This window comes from Bos grunniens, chromosome 9, assembly GCF_055505025.1.
Source record: "Bos grunniens cultivar Pamir isolate PY7600 chromosome 9, Bosgru_T2T1.0, whole genome shotgun sequence".
NCBI lineage: Eukaryota > Metazoa > Chordata > Mammalia > Artiodactyla > Bovidae > Bos > Bos grunniens.
The window spans coordinates 69,170,938-69,185,662 of record NC_141173.1 but is presented as its reverse complement, the minus strand read 5'-3'; the positions used below and the strand labels follow the sequence as shown (position 1 = coordinate 69,185,662).

Here is a 14,725-nt window from a genome sequence, read left to right as displayed (position 1 = left end):
GCATCCGATTAGTCATCAAAGTCTTCTCTGTTCTTCCTCTGCTCTGTATCTAATTTCCACGAGCTTAACTCCCTCACTCCCATTGGCCTTATCCAGTCTCCAGCGAATGGCTTCTTTGCTGGTCACTGTGCTTCCAAAGTATGGCTGAGCCAACCCATCCCTCACAAAAATCATGCAGCTCTCTTCTATTACCATGCCCCTTCCTCACCCTATTCCCTCCCACAACAAATCAAGGACGGACTTGGGCTCTAAGATTGCCTTGGTTTGTGACCTTGCTCTGACACTTACCTGTCACTGTGACCTTCTGTGACCTTAAATAGCTTAAGCCCTCTGTGCCTTATTTTTATCACCTGTAACAGGGGTAATAATAGTTCTTATTTCATAGGAACATTATGAGGATGAAATGCAATGAGATGTACAGGGAAGGTGTATGGTAACAGATGAGTGACGTTGTGATTAATTTTGCTCAGATTCTGATTTGTTACCTGTAAAATGCCTGTGAAGATCTTACCTACCTCATATTGTTATAGAGATTAAATTAGAAAGTGCACTTAAGGTAAATCAACATAGTGCCTGGTACCATCAGCAAATGGACGCTGTTATGGTTTCTAAGAATGACCACATAAAATGTACCTGTACTGTGAAGGTGTCTATAATTCCAGTGGAAATAAATCATTTCTTCCTCCATGCTCTGCCTTTTGTTTTAATTTTAGTATGGCAATTATTTCTCTCTTTGTGCTCTTTCTCTTTTCTATTCTCTTCTGTATTGTTGTTACTTACAACATCTTACTTGTTGTAAAGAAAGATGTAAACAACAACATCTGTATTGTTGTTACTTACTTACATCTTTCTCTCCCCCTCCACCCTAGATTATTAGATTGAGGACAGAGATTAAGGACTATATTTTACTAATCCCTGTAATTGTTGTATAATACCATGCAATAATTTTCAGATTCACATAGTATGCTCTCATTCATGGGTAGCTGAATGACTTTACTGACATTTTTATACTGGGCTTTTTTTTCTTTTAAATATATATCATAAATTTTAATGATACTTAGTACAGATACAATGAATGGGAAAACTGTATAAATTGAAGCAATCTTTTGGAAGAAAGTATGGCAACCAGAGTTTTCACAAATAGGATACTAGCTAGAGTATATTGGTACAGTAGAATAATGTGAAATATTATTAAAGCTATATTAATGGGTATCCATACATATACATATTTGCTGCTATTGAAAGATCGCTAAAATGTATCATAAACATTAAAAAGGTATAAAACTATGTAAATTGTATGCCCTCTTTTGTGTAAAATTAAAATAAAGAGAGATGTGAATTTATGTAGATTTATGCTTTTTAAAATTAGGAAGTATAATAAGCAATTGTTCACTTGGAGAGGATGGTAGGGGAAAGACGGAAATGAGGGCTTTTGCTTTGCGTTTTAGAACTTCAGCATTGTTTAAATGTTATACCCTCATACAAGCATTATTCCTTACTAAAGTGTTGATGAGAAGGGAGGTTAGGACCTACCCCTTTTTGGTTGTTTTATTTTTTGTACTTCAGTGTATGTTAAAAAATATATTGCAAAAATTTCCCCCGTATTAAGTGCTTGTCACACTCTATTCTAATGGTTGAGTGACATTCCATCACATGATATATATTATGATGTTTAACCCTTTTAGTTGAATATTTAAGCTGTTTATGCTTTGGTGGTTATTTGATTATTCTTAGCTCTGGATGTGGAGAAGGCAATGCCACCCCACTCCAGTACTCTTGCCTGGAAAATCCCATGGACAGAGGAGCCTGGTGGGCTGCAGTCCATGGGGTCGCACAGAGTCGGACACGACTGAGCAAATTCACTTTCACTTTTCACTTTTCACTTTCATGCATTGGAGAAGGAAATGGCAACCCACTCCAGTGTTCTTGCCTGGAGAATCCCAGGGACGGGGGAGCCTGGTAGGCTGCCGTCTATGGGGTCGCACAGAGTCAGACATGACTGATGGGACTTAGCTGCAGCAGCAGCAGCTCTGGACATGGATTAGCTGAAGCAGTAGTAAAATTTTGTCATTGATGACCCTTGTAGGAACACAGTTGGTCTTACAATAGTCTCCAGGATGTTTTGAAGGGCTTACTGTGCAATTTTGGAATTAGAAATTTGGAAGAGTTGAAGTGCTCTGCACAATAGAGAATTTTGAATCCCCAGCGGCAATGGCAGGATGGAGACTTGGTGGAGTGGTTGGGGGTGGGGACAGAGAATATGAGAGAGAAATAAAATATAAGACGGTGGGCTCCAAGACCCCCTCCTTCTGTGTGGATTTCTTTCGGAGACTTGTGAAGAAGCCGAATTGTTGGAAAGAGAAACAAAGACAGCATACAAACACGGTAGCCCGAGGCCAATTACACGCAGAGCATAAACCTGGGAATTAACAGGAGCCACAGGGAAGACTCGGAGTTTCACCAGTTAGGGGACTGGGGATGGAGTCAAATGTAAGTAGCTGGCTTTCTCAGTGGCAGGGCTTTCCACCTGCTCTGTACAGCACACACCCCTCCTCCGAGGACCTCTGTGTTATTGGCATAATAAAATCTTGTGATTCATAGAAGTGAATTGCCTCCTGAAGAGGATGTACACTTTATGCTTTCACCAGATGTGTAGGTGTAGGCCTGATTCACCCCACCATCATGCACAGTGGGTATTACAGTCTTTACATCATGAGCAATTTAACAGCAAAAAGGTGCTCTCATTGTTTACATGATTCTGCATTCTGGAAAGGTTAACAGCTTTTTCATCTTCATCCCAGTTCTTGGATAAAGTAGAAACCATCACACAGGACCTTCTTTATCCTCTCACAATAACATAAACATAGCATCACCAACTCAATGGACATGAGTTTGAGCGAACTCTGGGAGATGGTGAAGGGCAGGGAAGCCTGGCATGCTTTAGTCCATGGGGTCACAGAGTCGGATACACTGAGCAACTGAACGACAACAACCTCCCATACAGCACTTGGTAGGCGCCAGATATTTTTAAGTGCTCTTATAAAGTGTTAACTCATTTAAAAATTCACGAATCTATGTTATAGGTAACACTTTGCTTCCATGTCACTGATGAAGAAATTGAAGTTCAGAGAGCAGCATTTAATCAAACTCAGCAAGTGGAAGAAGCTGGATTTGAGCCCGTCTTCACAGTCTGGCTCCTAAACGTTCCACCATGCTGCCTCTTTTCCCTTCATCCTTCTACAAACCATTCTGCATCTTCATCCTGCCACTGCTTCCAGTCTTTGAAAATTGTCGAAGACTACCTCTCCCATTCTCCTGTGGATCGCATCACTCTTCACCATCCAAGGAGTCTCATTCATTAGTTTTCTTCTGTCTCTTGCATCTTCAACCTCCCTTCAGCCCGGGTATTACTCATTCTAAAAAATAAAATTAAAACAGTCACACTAAGGAGCAAGCAAACAGCAATAACTGGCATGCCTGTATTTCCTTCCAACTACTAGAGTTTTTCCTCTTTTAATCTTGTCCAGGGTTGACTTTGCACCCTCAGTTACTTCTCAGCACATTGCAATCTTGTTTCAGCCAGCCCACTGAAACTATGTATGCCAAGTATAGCAGTAACATTAGTTTTTCCAAATCCAATGGATCTTTCTTTCACTTAATTTATATTTGATACAGTTAACAATCCCCTCTTTGGGATATACTATACTGTGGCTTTCATTCTAACTCTTCCATCTCCTTAGTCTTCTTTGTTAGCAACTCTTCCTATGCCTAATCTCTAAAATTAACTTTCCTGAAAATGTAAACCTGTGATTTCTTTTCTTCTCAGTATACACACTGTCTCAAGTTAATTACATCCAGTCTTGTGGTTTTAAACACTATATCCCTGGTAATATCTCCCTAATTTGTCTCACCTGCCAGCTCCACTGGAACATACATCATCCTAACTTAACCTCTCAGTTAACCTATCAAAATTGAATTTATCTTCTTCCCAAATCAGAGAACCTCTTCCTTATCCTTTACACCTATTATGTCCTATGAGGTTAGGGACCAAGATCATTTTGATCATTACTTGATACTTAGAATCTGGCATGGCTGTTTATGCATAGAGGGTGCTCAGAAGATACTTAATGACGAAATGAACGAAAATTTTGTTTTGGTTTAAGATAATTCAGAAACCAAACTTCTTTATCTATAGACTTATAACTGATTAATAATGTACACCTAGAATGAGTGGGAAAAACAACATATAAATGAGTGATTTTGAAAATCAGAAAAAAAACTTCAGATATTTTTCTATACATGTGTCTTAGAGTTGAAAGGAGACATAGTTCAAATCTCTTGTTCTACAGATGAGGAAATTAATGTAGTTTACTTGCCCAGTATGACATCAGTTTTGACAGAACTGAACCAGGATCTTACAGTCTTATCACTGTGTGGGATACTCCAAGATGTTTCAAAATCTGTAGAAGTTCACTATATTACATTTGGGTGTGCTGTGTATTGTATTACTCATACAATAAGTGTGTGTGTGTATGTGCATATATATAGGCTTCCCAGGTGGCGCTAGTGGTAAAGAATTCACCTGCCAGGGTAGAAGACACAAGAGACAACGGCTTTGATCCCTGGGTGGGAAAGATCCCCTGGAGAAGGAAATGGCAACCAGATCCAGTATTCTTGCCTGGAAAATTCCATGGACAGAGGAGCCTGGTGCGCTGCGGCACAGGGGCAGCAAAGAGTCAGATATGACTGAGCATGGAGCGTGCGGGCGCACACGCGCGAGCGCGCGCGCACACACACACACACACACACACACACATCACTCCTTCCAACAGTAACCCCATAGGCTAGAAAAGTGCCTGACCCATAATCAGTAGTCAATAGATTGTTGACCAAGTCTTTTATTTTTAGTGATGACTGAAGTAAACTCTATCTGTTTTTGCTTCAAAAATATAGTCATCTATTTTTTTAAACAAACACTCCAGAATGCATAGTATGAAGAGTATACATGAGATTATAAATTCAATGAAACATTTGGAATTAGGCTTGTTTTTAAAAATCTAGAACCTGTAGTTCTTCTAAAAAAGGGGGCAGCCGTTTCTTTCAGGTTTCCTATCTGGACCAGGTACTTTACACACCCTCTCTTGTTTACTCTGGCAGCCCAGCAGGACCATTTTACATGTCAGGGGAGAGTAACTCCACAAGAGCAAGGGATTTATCTCGACTTATCTAATAAATATCAGATGGGAATTAAATCCAAATCTGAAGCCACGGCATAAGTTTTCCCCCCTCTGATGAGCTATGTTTTCCAAACAGTGTGAAGTATTATTTTCCCAAGGACTAGACTACTGAGTTCAAAATAATTTTGTGTAGCACAAAGCAGAAGGGGGAGTAAAATTAAACTAATGTGTTTCTTCTGAAATTAAAATATACATAAACATATACATATAAAAAAACTTAAAGGTTTGTAACTAAATTCTAACTTATGTTTTAATGTTTTGATTCAACTTTATTGAAGATAATTTATATAAAATAAAATTCATCATCTTAAGTTTACAGGTTGAATGAGCCTGACAAATGCATATGCCTTTTAGTCATCACCCAAATCAAAAAAATATATTTCTATCACACATAAAGTTTCACCACCTCTTAGTTCCTGGTCCCAGGCAACCACTGACATGCTTTCTGTCTTTTTAGTTTTGTCTAGTATAAAATTTTATATAAATGACATATAATCATATGTTTTTGACTTTTATCACTCAGCAAAATGCTTTTATATGTTTTATATGTGTATATATACATATATATTGCAATAATCAGTAGTTCACTTATTACAGGCAGGATATAATTTTTTTTGTCCAATATGACAATGTCTTTCTTTTAACTGGGAATGTTTAGGGTCCAATTAACATTTAATACCATTATTGATAGAGATGGATTTAGTACGCCAGCTTATTGTTTTCTGGGTTTTTTTTTTCCCCTGTTATTTTCTCTCACTCTTCCTCCATTCTTGCCTGATTTTGGATTATTTCACTATTTTTTTCAGTATTCCATTTTGTCTACTGGTTTTTAAGATATCTTTTTCATTTTTTTAAGAAATTGATCTCGGAATTACTCTCTATATCTATCACCTTTCACAGTGTATCTAAAACTAATATTATACTAACAATTTCATGCAAAATATTAAAGCCTTTTAACAATATAGACTGCTTACTCTCCTCTTGCCATCCTTATGTTATAGATAATCATTATACTGATATGGGTTCCCCTGGTGGCTCAGACAGTAAAGAATCTGCCTGCCAATGCAGGAGACCCAGGTTTGATCCCTGTGTCAGGAAGATCCCCTGGAGAAGTGAATAGCAACCCACTTCAATATTCTTGCCTGGAGAATTCCATGGACAGAGGAGCCTGGTGGACTATAATCCACAGGGTCACAGAGTTGGACACAACTGAGTGACTATTACATACAGACTATATTGATATACATTGAAAGTAATGCAGGAGAACATCATAATTTTGCTTTAAAAAGTCATATGTGTTTTACAACACTCAGAGGGAGAAAATAGACCCATATTTATTCAGATATTTATCATTTCTGATGTTTGATATTTGATCTGAAATAAAAATTTCCTTCTATCACCATTTGCTTCGGCCTTGAGGACTTCTTTTAGCATTTTTTTAAATATATATTGCAGGGCTGTTGGTAACAAATTATTTTAGTTTTCCCTTGCTGTCGCTAAGTCGCTTCAGTCGTGTCTGACTCTGTGTGACCCCATAGAGGGCAGCCGACCAGGCTCCCCCATCCCTGGGATTCTCCAGGCAAGAACACTGGAGTGGGTTGCCATTGCCTTCTCCCAGATAGTGGAGGGACTGCCTTATCTTGCCTTAGTTCTGAGGAATATTTTGGCAGATATAAAGCTCTGAGTTGATACATTTTTTCCTTTCAGAACTTTAAAGATGTTGTTTTGCCTCAGTGTCAGGGAAAGGTTTAGGATGTGGTCCTTTTTGTTTCTTCAATAAATTTGTCTACAATTATATTATTTTTTTGTGAATGTTTGACAGAATTTACCAGTGAAGCTATCTGGCCCAGAGTTTTTGTTGAAAATTATAAAATTATTGTTTAATATCTTTAACAAATATAGAGCTATTTAAAATTTCTATTTCTTAATGAATTAGATTTAGTAATTTGTATCTTTCATGGAGTTCATTAATTGTATCTAATTATCAAATTTATTCTCCTAAGATTGTTCATAATATTCCCTTATGATTTTAAACTATAGGATCTGTAGTGATTGTCTTTCTTTTATTTCTGATTTTGGTAATTTTAATTTATCTTGTGATTTCTCTTATTTTCTCACTCAGTCTAAGTAATTGCTTATAAATTTTGTTGGTCTTTTTAAAATACTAGCTTTTGTTTCATTAATTTTATTGTTTGAACCTTTTATTTCTTCACTGATATCTGCTCTTATTACTATTTCTTTCCTACTAATTTACTCTTGATTTAATTGACTCTAATTTCTTAGGATAAAAGCTTAGATGATCAACACTAAAACTTTTTTCTTTTCTGGCATGAGCTTTTAAAGTTACTTCTCTCTTTCTAAGCACTGCTTTAGCTGCACCATTTAAATCTTGTTTGTTTTATTTATATTTTAAAATTTTAGTTTAAATATATTTTAATTTCACTTGTGGTTTATCTTTGATCATGAGTTATTTGTGTGTTGTTTATTTCCAAAAATTTGGAATTTTCAAGACATTTCTGTTACGAGTTTCTAATTTAATCTCATTACTGTTAGAGAATATATTGTGTATGCTTTTAAAAACTTTTATTGAGGTATAAATTGATATATAACACTGTATAAGCTTAAGGTGTACAACATGTTAACGCGATAAACATATTGCAAAGCAATTACCACTATAGTGTTAGCTAACATACTATGCATGTTTTCAGTCTACTTAAACATATAGAAGCTTCTATTATGCATTAATACACTAAAATTTTTTAGCATATCATGTATCTTAATGAGCATTTCTTGTATACTGGAAAAGAATGTCTATTTTGCCTTTGGTTGATACAGTGTTTCTAAATACCAATTAGGTCAAGCTGTTTGATAGTGATGTTCAGCTCCACTATATTCCTACTGGTTTTATCTCTGTTTAATCTATCAGTTACTGAGATAGGTGTATTACATTTTCAACTTTCATGTGTTTTTATCTATTTATCTTTCTATATCTGTCAGTTTTGGCTTTATGTATTTTATACAAATATAAAATATATAAAAATATATTATATATTTTAAGCTTATTACTCTGTACATACACATCTGAGATCTGAACATATGTTTGATAACTTGTTCCTTTTATCATTTTGAAATGTCCCTCTATCTTTGCTAATATTCTTTGTTCTGTGATGTATTTTTCTGATATTAGTACTGCTTCTCCATCCTTCTCATGATTAGTGACTGCAAGTTTGTTTTTTTTAATTTATCTGTATCTTTACATATAAGTGTTTTCTTTTACAGGCAGTATGTAATTGGCTCTTGCTTTCTATCCAGTATGACATTTTCTGCCTTTTAATTGCAGTGCTTAGATCATTTACATTTAATGTTGTCAACACAATGATATTATTTATTTTTTTGCTTTATCTGTTCTTTGCCTTTTTTACTCTTTTCCTGTCTTCTTTTGCATTTTCACTGTTCTGTTTTATCCATACCTTTGGCTTATTATCTCTGCCTCTTCATTTTATTTTGAAGTGGTTATTTATGAATTACAACATGCATCTTTATCTTTTACATTATTCTTTCAAATAATACTATACCACTTCACTTTTCACATAAGAAACTGAAAACAGTACACTTCCATTTTCCCTTCTATTATTTTCATACATTTAATTTTACCTATTAGAAATGTCATAATAAATTATTATTTTTGCTTTCACTTTATAATTTAAGAGCACTGAAAATGAGGTCTTTTATATTTACTGGCATATTTACAGTTTCTATTTTTCTTCTTTCCTTTATATATAAGTTTCTTTTGGTGTTAAATATTTTTTCTTCTTATGACCTAAGAAAACTTTTATGTTCCACCAAATCACAAAGATTGTCATATGTATTCCTCTGAAAGCATTATGGTTTCAGAGTTGTATAATCCATCTTGAATTAATTTTTATATATGGAGTGATTTAGGTGCCTATTGAGTTTTAATTCTGCTTATATTTTTAAATTATAGAAATTCTAGGTTCTTTTTTGAATCTGAAATATCATTTATTATAACTTTATCTTCTTTATTGATGTTTTCAAGCCTTTTCAAAATTTATTTAAGTGTAGTGAACATTGTTATTTTATATTGTATCTGATAATTCTAATATCTGAAGTCTTTGTGCATCTGTTTCTGTTGTTTGTTTTTTCTATTGGTTCGTAGTCACAGAGCTTCATTTCCCTATTTTCCTCTTTATTATTTATTATGTGTTGGACATTATACTTGTAAAATCTTTGTGGAAATAATCTGAGACCTGTAATAAATCCTTCTTCCAGAGGATTTACATTTGCTTCTATCAGACACTTGGGGGCACTGGCAGACTAGGGCTGTATTCAACCACTTGGAGTAATTTGAATTTGAGTTTTAAGTCTATTTTAGTTTTGTTTATTTTAATTTCTGGCTCGCCGTTACCTTGATGGTGTAGCCCTTTGGAGTGCCAGTTTATTGTAGGGAGAATGCCTTTCTTGGATGAGTTATAGGTTTTAATTTCCCTTTCTCTCACCCTATGAGTTGTCAAAACTAAGCTGCTACTTTTCAAGAATCAGAAAATGCTCTGAAGGCCAAGGTACTTCTGAGTCAATGGGATTAATCTTAGTTCTTATTTTCTTTCTGTTTGAGTCTAGAAATTTTTTTACTCTCTCATCATGTCTTCTGTGCTTTTAGGAAATTTTTTTTTTTTTTTTACATTTTATCCAGGCTCTTTAGTTATTTCCATCAGGGGTTGATCCAGATTCATCTGAATAGCACATTCTGTAATTGCTATCTGGCAAAAATTTTTCTCCCAACAATTAACCACTTAGTCAATAACACTTGTTGAAAATGTATCTTTTCCACACAGGTTTCAAACTTGTCACATTTATGTTTTACTCAACAAACACTTTGGTCTGTTTCTGAGACTTTTCTCTATTCCATTCATTTCTCTTTATTCCCAGTGGAGACCATGAAAAGGTGTCTTCCTATCCCAACTTCCTTTATTGGCCTTCTTTAACTAATAGACTACATTTTTCAGGTGATAGAAAAGCATCTGCCTCAAAAGTTGGCCTAAGACACTCTCATGTATTCCTCATGGGAATGCAAAATAGTACAAAACAAAAAAACCCTTACACATTTCTGCTTTGATGCAGAAATACCACTTCTTGGAGCTTACCCCAAAGTTACACCTCAAAAAATCGAAAATTTATATGCACAGTATTACATTTTACAATATTGTCTATAATTGGAAAGTATTAAAATGACCTAAATGATCACACAGGAAAAGTGGTTGAATAAACTATCATATATCCCATAAGGGAGAACTGTTGAAGCTGTAAAGAATGAGGAAGATCCCTATGAAGCTATGTAAATTTCTGTGAAACATAGTTAAATGAAAAATGCAAAGTAAAAAAGAGTTTGTATAGTATATTACCTTTTGTATAAGAAGAGAAATAAAAACATATACATATATATGTTTATTTTTGTGAAGCAAAACACTGAAAGAATAAACCATAAACTTATAAAAATGGTTTTCTTTAGAGGTTGATAGAAATAAACTAATATTTTAAATATTCAAAACATAAAATTAAAAGGACAAAAAAGTAAATCACTAACTAGTATGTAAACCAAAATGAATAAACCTAAATGTAAATCAAAATAATAAAAAACAAAAAAAAAACATAATTTAAGTAACTTTGAACTCAGTACTACTCTATACATCTTCAATAGGACATAGTCTATCAAAAAAAAGGAGTGTAAAGAATTTTTGAATCTTACTCAGTAACTAGTTTCTTGCTGTTTGTGGCATCAGTGTGGTAATTATAAAACAACATTGGATGTATTTATAAGATAAAGCAAATGAGTGGAGCACTAGGGTTCTCACTGTGGGAGGAGGGACTATAAAAAATTACATTGGGGAAGGGGAGAAACAGGATAAGTACATAGGCCCAGAGTATTTCCTCATAGATTACTTATTAATTATAAAGTAGAGGAATAATAACTTTATATGGAGAAACTGAGAGATACCACTTAAAGCCTCCATCACCAATATTGGGAGAAACTGATACCACGTGCCTTGTGATATAAAGCAGTGGAAAGAACATCATTTCTGTGATATTTCAATCAAGAATGCCTAAACTTCATCTAATAATAAGGAAACATCAGACATACTCACACTGAGGAACAACGTATAAAATAACTATTGTGTATTCAAAAACATCAACGTTGTAACATATAAAAGAGACAGAAAGCCTGCTTCAGATTGAAGACTAAAGAGACATGATAATTAAATGCCATTCATGAGCCTATATCAGATCCTAGATAAGGGAAAAAATCGGACTATTTAAATATTGACTGTATATTACAGTCACCAAATTTATTCCTGTTAAATTTTTCCTATTTTATAAATGAACTGTACCCATGACCATAGAAGATATTGTTCCTGTTTATAAATTACGCAAATTTTAATATTTTGGGATAAAGGGATATGACATCTTCATCTTACACTCAAATGGTTTCAAACATAATAATAAACATAATATATGTGTATATTCATATGATGTGAAAACAATATATGTGTGTATTCATATAATTCATACACATATCTACAAAAGTAGATGTGGGAAAATGTTAACAATGGAAAGCTGAGGTTTTTAAAATGTAGCCATAGGAATCTGAGGGTTTGGTATGGCAATCAGATTTAGGCTTTGAATTTTTCGTTTATGAATAAAATGCCTTGCTGCTTCAATGTACTTTGTTAGCATACCATCTAGGGGATGATCATGAAGAACCCGAGGAGGCACACCTCTGGCTGGCATACAAAAACATGGTGTAGAAATTACTTAGAGAGACTGATGAAGGGGCTTGTGATTGGGAAAAAACACATTCAATCTTCAAAGAGATAGAATTTCAAAACTCATCAAATGCACAATTATTAAAAATCTTCCAATTCAAAGGGTTGAGGAAATAAAAACTCATAAAATGGTGAATTGGTATGATCATTTTGGAAATTAAATTGGTTATTGTATCATATATATCATCCAGAGTCCAAACAGGATACAGAAAGCACACAGTTATTTGAACAGTGGAAGTTTAATATAAAGAATTGTTACTCCAACCCTGTTAGAATGAAAATGGGATTGGTAGTAAGAAGTAAGTCTAAAGAACACGGGGGCAGAGCAGATGTAAGAAGCAGCCACTATCTTTGGGGCTTAAACAGATACCCAAGGAAGAGCTCTCATCCCTCAAAGCTGAGATCTAGACGGTGTTAGAGCAGGCTGACTCGGAAGAGATTTCATGTGATGCCACACCAGTGGAGGGGCTTCCCTGGTGGCTCAGCAGTAAAGAATCAGCCTGCAATGCAGGAGCCACAGGAGATGTGGGTTTGATCTCTGGGTGGGGAAGATGCCCTGGAGAAAGGCATAGCAACCCACTCCAGTATTCTTATCTGGAGAATTCCATGGACAGAGGAGCCTGGTAGGCTACAGTCCATAGGGGCCCAAAGAGTCGGGCTACTGAAGTGACTGAGTATGCACACACACCAGAGGAACTTGCTGGAAACTCGCCCTTTGGAATTTGCCAGAAATCCACCCTTGGGTGTGCTGAGGAGAGCTGCTCACAAGAAAGTGTCTCACCAGAGGCACTCTGCAGCAAAACCACCTGAGGGGGTTTCCAGGGGCAGCTGCTGGCCACTATGTACTGCTGGCTGCAGTGTATTGGAAGAGTCTGGTGTTGAGCAGCTCTGGATACTGCAGAAGGCATGTGCTGTGGAAGTTGTCCATGCTTTAGGAACTGGTCCCCACAGTAGCAGCTGGCTAACCTGGTCCACTAAAACCAAGAAGCAAAACCTTTTTCTCCTGCAGTGCCTCTCCATCCTCCTCCTCTGGTGCAACTTAACACTGTACCAATTGGAATAGGAAAGGTTCAGTTCAGTTCAGTTTAGTCGCTCAGTTGTGTCCGACTCTTTGTGACACCATGAACCACAGCACGCCAGGCCTCCCTGTCCATCACCAACTGCCGGGGTCTACCCAAACCCATGTCCATTGAGTTGGTGATGCCATCCAACCATCTCATCCTCTGTCATCCCCTTCTCCTCCTGCCCTCAATCTTTCCCAGCATCAGGGTCTTTTCAAATGAGTCAGTTCTCCGCATCAGGTGGCCAAAATATTGGAGTTTCAGCTTCAACATCAGTCCTTCCAATGAACATCCAGGACCAATATCCTTTAGGATGGACTGGTTGGATCTCCTTTCAGTCCAAGGGACTCACAAGAGTCTTTTCCAACACCACAGTTCAAAAGCATCAACTCTTTGGCACTCAGCTTTCTTCATAGTCCAAATCTCACATCCATACATGACTACTGGAAAAACCATAGCCTTGACTAGATGGACGTTTATTGACAAAGTGATGTCTCTCCTTTTTAATATGCTGTCTAGGTCACCCTTATTTAACTTATATGCAGAGTACATCATGAGAACACTGGGCTGGAGGAAGCACAAGCTGGAATCAAGATTGCTGGGAGAAATATCAATAACCTCAGATATTCAGATGACACCACCCTTATGGCAGAAAGTGAAGAGGAACTACAAAGCCTCTTGATGAAAGTGAAAGAGGAGAGTGAAAAAGTTGGCTTAAAGCTCAACATTCAGAAAACGAAGATCATGGCATCTGGTCCCATCACTTCATGGGAAATAGATGGGGAAACAGTGGAAACAGTGTCAGACTTCATTTTTTTGGGCTCCAAAATCACTGCAGATGGTGACTGCAGCCATGAAATTAAAAGACGCTTACTCCTTGGAAGGAAAGTTATGACCAACCTAGATAGCATATTCAAAAGCAGAGACATTACTTTGCCAACAAAGGTCCGTCTAGTCAAGGCTATGGTTTTTCCAGTGGTCATGTATGGATGTGAGAGTTGGACTGTGAAGAAAGCTGAGTGCCAAAGAATTGATGCTTTTGAACTGTGGTGTTGAAGACTCTTGAGAGTCCCTTGGACTGCAAGGATATCCAACCAGTCCATTCTGAAGGAGATCAACCCTGGGATTTCTTTGGAAGGAATGATGCTAAAGCTGAAACTCCAGTACTTTGGCCATCTCATGTGAAGAGTTGACTCATTGGAAAAGACTCTGAAACTGGGAGGGGTTGGGGGCAGGAGGAAAAGGGGACGACAGAAGATGAGATGGCTGGATGGCATCACTGACTAGATGGACGTGAGTCTGAGTGAACTCCGGGAGTTGATGATGGACAGGGAGGCCTGGTGTGCTGCAATTCATGGGGTCGCAAAAGTCAGACACGACTGAGTGACTGAACTGAACTGAGGTCGGTCATAACTTTCCTATCAATATTTAAAGAGCCTGGTTCTATTTGGATGGAGCTGGCCAAAAAAGATGAATTTGGAGTTACATGATAATCAATGAACTGACAAGGCTATACCTAGAAACGTTTCATATGTGTACATCACACTGTTAGGAAACAATTCTGCAGCAAGGAATGGTCTCATCTGCT

The 14,725-nt window shown here is 36.5% G+C and overlaps 1 long non-coding RNA gene across 2 annotated transcripts in view; it reads right to left on the bottom strand.

Moving 5' to 3' along the window:
• Positions 1–2,616: 2,616 nt before the first annotated feature.
• LOC147366094 (uncharacterized) overlaps positions 2,617–14,725 on the bottom strand; it is a 54,202-nt gene continuing 42,093 nt past the window's right edge. For both annotated transcript variants that reach the window (XR_015132381.1, XR_015132382.1), the window contains exon 3: positions 2,617–3,416. This is a non-coding gene — a long non-coding RNA (uncharacterized LOC147366094). The remainder of the gene's footprint in view (positions 3,417–14,725) is intronic.